The 12,932-nt window shown below is 38.5% G+C and overlaps 1 protein-coding gene across 1 annotated transcript in view; it reads right to left on the reverse strand.

The window, feature by feature from the left end:
* Nucleotides 1–5,727: 5,727 nt before the first annotated feature.
* Nucleotides 5,728–12,932, reverse strand: part of LOC121985007 — a 45,746-nt gene continuing 38,541 nt past the window's right edge. The window contains exon 4 of the mRNA XM_042538237.1: nt 5,728–5,909. The gene's annotated coding sequence lies outside the window, so the exon portion shown is untranslated. The remainder of the gene's footprint in view (nt 5,910–12,932) is intronic.

Genomic DNA, 12,932 nt, shown 5'->3' on the forward strand with positions numbered 1-12,932 from the left:
CGGACGAGAAGGAAGCACACGACGATTCCGAGAGACGAGAAGCCGGAGCGGACGCCTGCTCGAGAAGGTCGGATGTTGGGTTCGGGTGAGCCCTATTCCGGATGACCGAGATCACCCAAGCAAGCGGAGCCGGAGCGGAAGACCCGGACTGAGGCGAGCTGAACCGAAGCAGAGGGCCCGGACCAGAAAAAGTCAACTCTATTGACTTTCCTGGTACGAGCGCCCGGAACCATTCCGGGCGACCGGACCAGTCCGGGGTGCCCGAACCTAGATGATTATCCAGATCACGGTCAACGCGATCTACGCGAGTAGGGATAAAGTTTTATCCCCTCCCATACACCTGGAACCCTTCCAGGCGCCCCAACCAAGGTTATAAATATAGTCTTGGTCTAAGAAACTGACATAGACAAGCAATTAGAGAGTCAATCGGAGCTACTATCTTGGATTATTTTCTGTTCTTAAATGCTATAAGAGGCTTCTCCGCCTGAAGGAGATAGTTAGTGCGCTTCAACTTTCTTGGATTAACAACCTCCCCGATTGTAACCAAGTAAAACTCCTTTGCCTCTTCTTTCCTATTTTATTTGTTTACTTTATTTATGCAAGTGTTTATTTGAAAGATCGAGAAGGGTTATTTTTTATTTTTACAGGGTTATTCAACCCCCCTTCTAGCCAGCCAACGCGATCCAACACTCTTTACTTTGATAATTTTTGATAGATGAACTAGCTCTATGCCAAAAATTGGCCAAGTTGAGACATGAGCACAAAATGCTACAAGGCTCGCCAAGGGGACCGAGCACCTCCCAAGGCTCAGCCGAGCAGTTATCAATAGAAGTGGCCTTAATGAAGAAAGAGCTAGAGAGTCAATCGGAGCTACTGTCAGGGATCGAGCAGACTCTCACAATGGAAAAAGATAAAATCCATGACCATGTTGTTCAACTCGAGAGGCTCCAAAAACAAGTGCAAACTTTTGATTCTTGCCTCCAATCGGCCAACGCTCGGAAACTTAGATCTATAGATGACTTGGACCTCAAGAACAAGGAGGCTTGAGCCCTTGCTAAGAAGCTGGAGGAGGTAGAGTCCACCCTTTTCTCCGAGTAGGCCAGCAGAACGACCAAGCAAGCTGTCAAAGAACTTAACTTGAGGAGAAACAACAGTCTCTCGATGCAAAAGAAGTTGAGCTGGAGGCTTTGAAGGCCGAGCTGGAGTCCTCGAAGGCCGAATTTGCTAGCTACAAGGAAGGGGAGCCCGATCGGCTAGAGGCTTTTAGAGTAGAGTATTTGGGCTCAAAGGACTTCAATCAAATGCTCACCGATAGGACCACCAAAATATTCGGCTATAGAGCAGAGAGAACCATCAAACAACTATGAGAGGGAGGCTACTTGATAGTAAATATTCCTAGTTCATTCGGGTTAGAAGATCATGGAAAGTATTCCGAAGGATGCTTTTCTTAATTTTGCATGATCTGCTTTGTAAAAACTTCCCCGTAGCAATTTTCTGGCTCTGTAACAGACTTGAAATCTTGTGTTGCTTTAATGTATATTTTTTTTTTTTTGCCTTAAACACTTTCTATTCTTAGCCCTTTTCCATGCCTTTCTTTTTCTTAAAATGACCTTACTTTACTAGCTTGAATCTACTACTTCCTATGGGTACAATGACGTTTAACACTTAGATATGAGAACAAGTTCACTTATAATTCAATCAAATGACTCAAGAGTCTGGGACTTGGTCATGAGAACAAGCTCATTTATAACTTAGTCATTTGGCATGAGAGTTTGGGAGTTAATTATGAGAGAAAGCTTACTTATAACTCAGCCAAACAGCTCAAGAGTTTGAGACTTAGTCATGAGAGCAAGTTCACTTATAACTCAGTCAAATGGCGTAAGAGTCTGGGACTTAGTCATGAGATCAAGCTCACTTATAACTTGGTCTATCGGCTCTAGAATCTGGGACTTAGTCGTAAGAGCAAGCTCACTTATAACTCAACCGAATAACTCAATAGTCTAGGACTTAGTCGTGAGAACAAGCTCACTTATAACTCGGTCGAATGGCTTGAGAGTCTGAGATTTAGTCGTGTGAGCAAGCTCAATTATAACTTGGTCGAATGGCTTGAGAGTCTGAGATTTAGTAGTGTGAGCAAGCTCACTTATAACTCAACCGCTCGGCACGAGAGTCTGGGATTTAGTCACGAGAGCAAGCTCACTTATAATTCAGCCGCTCAGCATGAGAGTATGAGACTTAGTCATGAGAGGAAGTTCACTTATAACTCGACCGATTGGTTCAAGAGTCTGGGACTTAGTCGTGAGAGCAGGCTCACTTATAACTCGACCGAACAACCCGAGAGTCTGAGACTTAGTCGTGAGAGCAAGCTAACTTATAACTCGATCGAACAGCTTGAGAGTCTAGGACATAGTCATGAGAGAAATTTCACTTATAACTCGACCGATCGGCTCAAGAGTCTCGAACTTAGTCGTAAGAGCAATCTTACTTATAACTCGCCCGAATGACTTGCGAGTCCGGGACTTAGCCGTGAGAGCAAGTTCACTTATAAATCGGTCGAATGGTTCGATAGTCTAGGACTTAATCGTGAGAGCAAGCTCACTTATAACTTGACCAATCAGCTTGAGAGTTTGGAACTTAGTCTTTTGAGTTGAATTTACATGCATTCATTAAGTATAAATTCTCACAATCTACACCAATTTATTACATACGTACTTTCAAGCCCGATAGGACTGTAGATGATTCACACTCCATGGCCTATCCAAGTTCTTTCCTTCTGAGTCTTGGAGATAATAAGAACCTGAGGTGAGTTTTCGTACCACCTTGTATGACCCGCCCCACTGTAGTTTTAATTTGCTAACATCACCAATCAGCTTGATCCGCTTCTAGACCAAATCACTAATTTTTTAAAAAATATGGGGATGACTCTTTGATTGTAGTTTTGCTTCATTTGTTGTCGATATGTCATTAGTCGGGCAGCTGTTTTATCTTTGATTTCATCTATAAGATCAAGCTCCATAGGTCACCGCTCAGCATTGTCTTCATCATATAATTACCTCTGATTAGACTCTATGCCAACCTCCACTGATACAACTACTTCTCCCCCGTACACCAAATGAAAAGGGGTTGTACCTGTAGCCTCTCAGGACATAGTGCAGTAAGCCCACAACACACTAGGCAATTCATCAACCCAACTTCCCTAGGATGATCAAGTCTGATTTTGACCCCCTTGATAATTTCCCTATTAGTAACCTTCGCCTGACCGTTACTTTTAGGATAAGCCACAGAGGTAAAAGCTTACAGAATGTCATAACTGGATAATTATTCCTAAATTTTCTTCCTTGGAACTGTCTTCCATTATCCGATACAAGCTTATAAGGAATGTCTAATCGATACATGATGTTTTTCCATACAAACTTGATGACCATTTGCTTGATTATCTTAGCTAGCGCTTTGGCTTTCACCCATATGGAAAAATAATCCACTGCTACTAGGAGAAACTTTCTTTGACCAAACGTTATTGGAAAGAACCCTACAATATCCATATCTCATTGGTCGAACGGGCAGAAGACAATCGAGGTCTTCAATAGTTCGATGGTTAGTGTGAAATGTTTTGGTATTTTTGACATGATAAACAAGTGTCTACTAGCCGAGCTAAGTCCTTTTGTAGAGTGGGTCAGAAATACTTGGCTAGTAAAACCTTCTGAGTGAGTGATTGATCGCCAAATGACTTCTACATGAACCTTGATACACTTCTTGTAGAATGTATTGTATGTCATCTGACCTAATACACTTAAGGAGCAGATGAGAAAAGCTCTCTTGTATAAATGATCTCTTACTAATGTGAATCGACCAGCTCGCTTCTTTATCATACGTGACTGCTCCCACTCAGACGGTAGAATTCCTTGTTGGAGAAACAAAATTAAAGGTGCTCGCCAATCACCTTGCATCTCTACTTCAGATTATTGCTCAATGTGAGCTATCAATAATGTCTGCTCGACTGGTTTATCCAGTGTCTAGGGACTCAGGGAACTAGTAACTTGGCTAGCTCATCTGCATACTGATTTTCTGATCAGGGAACTTTTTGTAGCACCACCTTTTGAAATCCTGTTTTTAACTTCTCGAATGCTTCTGCATACGACCTCAACCACTCATTATTTATTTCAAAATTTTCTATTAATTGCTGAGTTGTTAACTAAGAATCCGAGTAGATTAGGACTTAAGAAGCTCCCATATATTTTGGTTCCTGCAGATCGACTATTAGTACCTCATATTCTACTTCATTATTGGTGATCCGATACTCTAGCTGGATAGACAGTTACATTCTATCCTCGTGTAGGGATATCATAAGGATCCCAACCCCACTACCTTGCCGAATAGATGATCCACCCACATAAATTTTCCAAGTATCCTCTGGCTCGGGGCTTTGTATCTTAGTCACAAAATTAGCTAAGCTTAAACATTGATGGTCGATCGAGGTTGATATTGTATATTGTATTCACATAGTTCTATGATCCACTTTATCAATTTCCTCGATGCCTCTAAGTTGATAAGCACCCGACCTAAGTTATTATTAGTCAATACAATTATAGGATGAGAAAGAAAATAAGGGTGTAACCTCCGAGCGACTAGGACCAACCAGTACACCAACTTCTCAAGAGCAGTATAACGACATTCAACGTCTTTTAATAAATGACTTAAGAAATATACATGTTATTGTTCATTGTAGTCCTGTCGTATCAATACCGATTAGATAATACTTTAAGTGGTAGATAAGTATACCCACAGTGGCTTGCTAGCTGTGGATTTTGCAAGTACAGGTACAGAGGATAAATAATTTTTAAACTCTTCCAGCACCTTGTCATACTTGGCATCTCACTGGAATTTTGTGGCTTGGTGAAGTATTTTAAAGAATGGTAGACTCCAATTGGACAAGCTCGAGATGAAATGAGATAAACCTGTGATTTGTCCAGTCAAGTGTTGTGCTTTCTTCAAATTGCACGGTGGGAGCATGTCATGGAGAGCCTTCACCTTGCTCGAATTGGCTTCGATTCCCCGCTCTGTCATGATATAGCCGAAGAAGCATCCGTTCTTGGCCCCAAATAAATATTTGTTAGGGTTTAGCTTAAGTCTATACCTCCTCAGGATTCGGCTCATCTCCTCTATATTTGCACAAAAATCAATAGCTCGAAGAGACTTAATTAGTATATCATCCATGTATACCTTCATGTTTCTACCTTCAGAACACCTTGTATATAAGTCGTTGGTATTTTGCTCCTACATTCTTTAGTTCAAACAACATAACATTATAACAGTATGTTTCTTCGACAGTGATAAAGCTAACATTTTCCTGATTTTCTTTAGCTAAAGGGATCTGATGGTAGCCCTGATATGCATCCAGCATGCATATCACTCACAGCTAGTAGTTGAGTACCTACCACCTAATCGATGCATGGTTGTTACGCCCCGAAAGAGTACTTGTCCGATAAAAGTCGGACAACACCTCCCCCCATAACAATGATAATTGAAACTTTGATACATGGCCACATATCATACTAACCACACAGCGAAAGCATAAAAAAATAAATGTACCAATAATAGGGTAAAGGGATTCACATAATCCCACAACAAACAATATAAAACATACACAAGGGAGGAATTTATCCAATCCACTCCACAAAATACGAAAACTAACACCACTGCATACCAGTACGACTTAACCCAACCACATATATCATAACCGAATAAATACATAACAAGACGGAAAACACAATCAAGTTAATTATTGCACAACCAAGTCTAAAAGCTAGAACAAAAATAGCAATAAAAACATGGAAAACACGATCTTGAGTGTGATGTGAGACTAGTAGCAAGAACCTCTGAGTGACACAACACATCCTCTACCTGCTAACCTGGAAATAAAGAGAAAGCAAGGGTAGTAAGTACAAATTACTCAGCGGGTATAAGAAGATAGTGCATGATATTATATATACATAAGGAGATCAAGGGATGCAGTCTCAGGAGAAACACCTACCATAAAAGTAAGAATCCCCATATAATCATCTACTAAGCAAAAGCATAACTCATAATATAACATCCACTAACCTGATCAATATGGTATAACCAATAAATCAAGAGTACCTACAATATGTCCAAACTCTGCACAAACAAATACATAACTAGCAAATGACATCTTTTGACTAGTGCAACAATATGCTACCACGAATGGGTCTTGTGGATAGACAGAATATATAATTAGTCATTGTCCGTGAGAGAATACCTTACCACGGATGGTCCCTTAGACAAACAAGATAAGGTGGTTGTATAGCACCTCAACTACTGACTAATGGGAGAAAACTCTACTACAGATGGTCTTGTGGATAGTTAGGGTATATAAACAGTCATTATCTATGAGAGAACACTCTACCACAGATGATCCCGTGAGCAGACAAGATATATAAGTGGCCACTGTCTGCGGAAGAACATACTACCATGAATAGTCCCATCGATAGACATGGTATATACAGATACCAAGTCATAATGACAAATAAGCAATAATAATCCATCTAAGGATAATGCTCTTCAAGCTACCCTAATGTCTAAAATTAATAGCGGGTAAGCATGAACCTAAATAATAACCAAGGGTCTAGTAGGATACTCATTATCTTACACTACGGTATAATCTTACCAATGCGTGGGCTTGAGCCTATATAATAAACAAAGGGTCTAGTAGGATATTCAACTATTTGCTACGGTCTACATGGGATATCTCAAGATCACTATTTGATCTAATGGACAGTTTAAATACATAGATATGCATTAAATAACAAATCTAATAATGTGTCTAGGTACCACAACATGTACAATAGAAACAATCTCAATTAAGGGGATCCTAGCAATCTAGTCATAATATCTCATAGAACTCCATGGTATCATCATATATATAATAAACAACAGGATCAAGATTAAGTAGTCATAGATGGTGATCCGAAAAGAAAAACCTAGTGGAATACGCTACCCCTCTACTAGAGAGTGATTTCTATCAAGTATAGGTAGGTATGATCTCACTAACATACATGCCCTTACATAAGTATACAACTATACTACATATGATATCAATAACCTATTGGCAAGAGCCTAAGTATATAATTATACTATAATATAAATGCACAAACATAAGCCTATAACTAGACTATGGTTTGGTAATATTTAGGGGTGTAAATGAACCAAATCGCTCATGAGATATTCGAACCTCGATTCGATAAAAGCTCGTTTGAGCTCGTTTAATGAGGCTCGTTAAGATAAACAAACCAAGCTCAAGCTTCGCAATATTCGGCTCGTTAGCTCGTGAACACGTTCGTTAAGCTCATTAAGCAACTTTTAAATTAAAAAAAATAATAGTTTTGATATTTAATTTATAAATTTTACACTCTACTTATGAAAAAGATAGACAAATATATTAAATTTATTTATTAGAATAAAATTATAAATTTTAATAATATTATTATAATTTTCTCTAAATATATAATTTAGTTTTTAATGAATATTTAAATTTATTAAGCTCGTTTAGGCTCGATAAAAGCTCAAATAAGCTCGTGGGCCATGAATATATTCGTAAATAAAGTTCAAGCTCGGCTCGATTATAAACGAGTCAAGCTCAAACATTCAAGAGTTCGGCTCAATTACACCCCTAATAATATTGTGAGTATATATAATTAATCCAATCATGAATAATAAATGAGACTACATAAATATCAAATAGATCAAAATATAAGGACAAACAATAAAGTATCAAACTCAAAAGCCGATATAGAGTAGAGTTAAGGTAAGTAAATCAGTACTGCCAAATTAATAAAATAGATCATGCATTAAAGTCAAAAATATAAAGAAATACGTCAAGAAGTACTCACCTTATATGTAGGTCACCCTGAATGTCTTCTAATTTGGGCTCCTAACTTGAATCAGAAACCTACAACTGATAACACAATCAAAATCTAGATCTTCCGTAGATCAAGTAACGAAAACAAGTCCTAAATCACTTTTAGACCCTCTATTATACGTTATGATCGTTTTCAATTAATTAATTATCAATCTCAACTAATCACCTTCAAATCTAACAACCTATGTATAAAACTCCGATTATCAAGTAAAAGCTTAATTAATCATCCACTTAATCAAACCTTCCTATTAACATGTTTCAATTATCCAAACACGATATGAATTAGCAATCCAACTTTCTATAGATCTAATCATGTTGTAAATAACTCCATTTAATTGATCCCATGAATTCAACCAATCAATGAATCTACCATCCCGTTATCCCTTATCACCTTAGTTCATCAAGCATCATAAATCAAGTAACCCAAATCAAACCTCAACAACGTTCAACTAACCAAATCAACGACTATATCTAATTGGATTAAAGAGTTTGTTACCCTACACCTCCTCCGGCAGCTATTCTCTACTCCAATAGTGGCTCATGGTGACCGATGGGGTAGCTACATCACGATGAAGTTGGTTGGCCGCGGCTCAACTCCTCTAGCGATGACTAATAACGACAATCAGCTATTGATGAAGTTGTGAGGGTGTGGAACAATGAGCTCACCTCTTCTTTTCTAGTGGTCAACGGTGGCTGTGGGATGGAAGAGAGTGGCAACGATGGTGAATCCAAGCTAGGGCATAGCCAAAGGGGAGATAGAGACTCGTGGCTAGAGAGGGGCCACGACAACAACCCATGCTTGCGAAGGAAACCAGACTGGGGCAGGCAACAAGAGGCGGTGGCAGTGATGGATCAGAAAAGAGCTCGGCATCGACGAGATCAGGAGACGGCGGTAGAGACGAGATCCACGACTCTCGCAACAAACCTGCGACATCGGTGATCAGAGCTAGGGCACGACGCGGTGAAGAATGAGAGGCGATGGATCAGTTGGCTGGGAAGGGTGTAACGGTGACTCCCACATGGTCGGTGACTGTGGCGTTGTCAGAGCGCTGATGGCAATCAACGATGAAGAGGTTAGGAGGAGAAGAGGGCAGGGCACAGGTGGAGAATCGGCAAAAATGAATAGTCGAGGGAAATAAATTTAGGTTTATTTTATATATATATGTATATAGATACACACACGTAGTTTAATCTTTATAATCTTAGGTTTATTAATCTAATCAACTCCCAACTTAATTGGGATATCTAAATAAGCTTTCACTAAGCTTGATAGATTAATCCCCTTAAACCTATCATACGGATTTCGTTTAAATTATGAAAAAATTCTAAAAATTCTGAGAAAATTCTATAAGATTATTTCTCAAATAATACTTAATATTTTATTATCATATGTAACATTATCACCTACTAATAAAAATTTGGTCCCCAAATTTCTTACATATGTGTGATACTTAAACAATAGCATACTTAATCAACTCAAGTATTGAAAGAACTAGACACTCCTTAAGTAAATAGGTGTGGGTATTGAGCTTGGATCTTTTTCCTCCAGCTCCCAAGTTGCTTCCTCGTTTGTGCGATGCTGCCATCTGACCTTGACAAGTCGGATTATTTTGTTCTACAACTGGCTCTCCTTGTGCTCTAGAATTCACATAGGAACCTCTTCATAGGTTACATTTAGCCGGAGTGAGATGAACACATCCTTCAGTATGGATACATGAAACACATTATACCCCATCAAATATCGATGGTAGCGATAACCGATAAGCTACCTTGCCTACCCTCTCTAATATCGGGAAGGGTCATGATGTGGTAAGAAGTTAATTTATCTTTCAGTCCAAACTTTTTAACTCCTGCTTAGGTTACAAACTAATGCGACTCAGTTCAGCCTACCACAAACTGGTGCGACTCAGTTCGGCCTACCAAATGTCAAGCTACATATTGACGCATCAAGTGTCAAGATACAAGATCCTTAATGCCCTTCTCCACACTGTTCCCACCCATTGACAACCAAGTTCCAAAATTACTATCTAATAGCAAATATATACATCAAGACAACTCATGTCAACAAGGTTTCTTAATAGTCGACATGTAAACATGTTAACATCAGAAAATCAAAGCCAATGGTAGAGAAATACCATCATTCTTCTACTTTTGAAATTGAAAAACCCATGAGATAGCAGGAAGAAGGAACATGCATAACAAAACCCTTGGTTTATGATGTAAAAAAAATCACCTTGTTCAAAAACTTGTTTTGTGCATCTCTGATGGCTGAAAAATACCTAATTAAGAAGTATGCTTCATCGATCTCAAACAAGTGTGACTGTATTGATTAATTTTCTTTTTAGAAGAAAACGTTCCCATTGCAGTAAAGGACACCCATATATTTGAAGTGTAACAACTATAGGCCTACAGGAACCAAGTGTTGGAGCAAGGCTCAAATAAACCCAAAAGTGGGTCGGGCAACTAAAGTCATCTGTAAAGGGTTTTGCCACGTGGCCGTACAGCATAGGATCCTAGATGACTCTCCACAACCTCACCATTGGGGCTACGCCTACAACACACACTCACGAGGGTGGATGTTCCTACTGTAGGTAGAGAGGCAAACAACAAGAACCAATTGCTATGTATCAACTTACACAAATAGCTTTCCCACTGCTAGCCCTGTTTTTTCAACTAAGCATGATGACCACCTATGCAAACCCAAGCATGCCACTATCTCAAGCATAAAATTGATAACCTCCTAGCCTCATAAACTTACTTTCAATTCCAAGAAAATTCAGTGGGTAGTCAACTTCACATATTGATATTAACAGATTGAATAAACATCAAAACAAGTTCCATTCACATAAATAATGCGTCTCAAATGCTGGGAAGCCCTCACAAATCTTCTAGTTTTGACCATAACTTCTTAGGAGTCACAATCTATACAACTATCAAAGAAAGGTCTTGCATTCCTAAGAGAAGTTTTGTGATGATGGTACATAACTGAGAGGTATGGCTTATACACTATGACCAATGGTAGGCTTTCAATAGAAATCGATGGGAGATTGTCCTAATTTTTATTTGCAAACATCTAACAGAGATGCTCCAGAGCCTTGGTTACTAGACTTTCACTGAAATAAAGTATAGATGATTAAAACAACAAGATGAAATGAATCATAAAGTTACAAACCCACTAGCTAAAATTGAGGTGATCGGGTAAACGATACTGAAAATAGAAATGTAAAGCGGAGATCAATAATAATTTCATCACATGTAGCCGAACCATGAGGTGAATATCAAATAGCTCCAAAAAAGAAGTTCATGTTTACTAGTTTGACCATCCATCTACAGTTAAATCAGTAGATTGCCATAAGACTTTTGTAGTAAGGTGCGACTACCACTAGTCATCTATTTCTGTAAGTTGAATAAGACTCCATATATGATGTAGAAGATAAAGGTCACGACATGAAATATGCAATAATTCATCAATTTCACCAAGACATTAAATTTCCTACTTTGAGAAACTCAACATAACTCCTCCACTCTTGCAAATCAGAATTGTTGGCTAAGATTTGATACTTCAAAGCTTCCAAATCCAACAAGAATAGGTTTCATGAACAAGATAATACATTAAATGGCATCACTAGTCAGGAAACTCAATTTGTCTTGATCACCGTCCCTTGCCCTCTTGTTCCTAACTCCTAGAATAAGAACCAATCATCCATTCATTGATGTTCGCAAGGCGATAGAAATGCATCATCAACTTCAAACCACCAAATCTATGAATATCACACACGTGCTACTCCCCATATCACTACCAAAGCTAAATACTTAATAATAAATCATTCAGTCAAATATCTACTAATAGATCATCATAAAGCAACATATCACAAAATCTTATGCCCCAATATCTAACAATCCCAAATCATCATCAATATTTATTAAAATTGATAGTTTCTTGAAAAATGATAAAGTAAAATATAGTCATTCACCCTTCTAGGTTGTCTAACGAGGCACAAGGAATCCAAGTAAGTTGGTCCTACTAGACCAACAAGAATAAAGCAGTCATCTACTGACCGAACCGACAAGAGTAAATTGGTCCTCTGACCGAACCAACAAAAGTAAATCGGTTCTCTATTTATCGAGCACATATGAGTATATAACTCTATCTTTCACCCGGCTAGTAGTAGCCAGAGTTGGTATGGTTTATGGTATTTCCTGAGACTGTGCTCTTTGATCTCCAATAGATTATTGACGAGCCGATTCGTCAACTTGTTGCTTTCGTGGTTGTCCTCAACCATGATTATGAGGGTGCTAACTCACCAAGTGTCATCATGCTAAACCACATTAGTGAGAACCCAATAGACATTCAACTGAATTAACAATAAATTAACCATCGTAGTGAATCCAAAAGGTATAACAACAGTAGAGATATACCTTACTACCTATAGCTCAGAGATGTCTTGTCGTTGTCTGGTCCCAAAATACAAAAATCACATTGAGGAAACAAATCACAAATTTCAAAATACAAAAATAGGCTTCACAACCTAGACTCTAATACCAATAAATTGTTACACCCCAGAAGAGTACTTGTCCGACAAAAATCGAACAACACCTCCCTTATAACAATGACAATTGAAATATGGATACATAACTTAGATCATACTAACCACATAGCGGAAACATAAAAAAAAAATAAACATATGAACAATAGGGTAAAGGGATTCACACAATCCCACAACAAACAATAGAAAACATACACAAGGGAGGGATTTACCCAATCTTCTCCACAAAATATAGAAACTAACACCACTGGGTAACGGTACGACTTAACTTAACCACATATACCATAACCGAATAAATACATCACAAGACGGAAACCACAATCAAGTTAATTATTGCACAACCAAGTCTAAAAACCAAATCGAACTAGCAATAGAAACAACATGGAAAACACAATATCGAGTGTGATATTGGCAGCCAAGACCTCTAAGTGACACGACACATCCTTTAC

This window comes from Zingiber officinale, chromosome 5B (assembly GCF_018446385.1).
Source record: "Zingiber officinale cultivar Zhangliang chromosome 5B, Zo_v1.1, whole genome shotgun sequence".
Taxonomy (NCBI): Eukaryota; Viridiplantae; Streptophyta; class Magnoliopsida; order Zingiberales; family Zingiberaceae; genus Zingiber; species Zingiber officinale.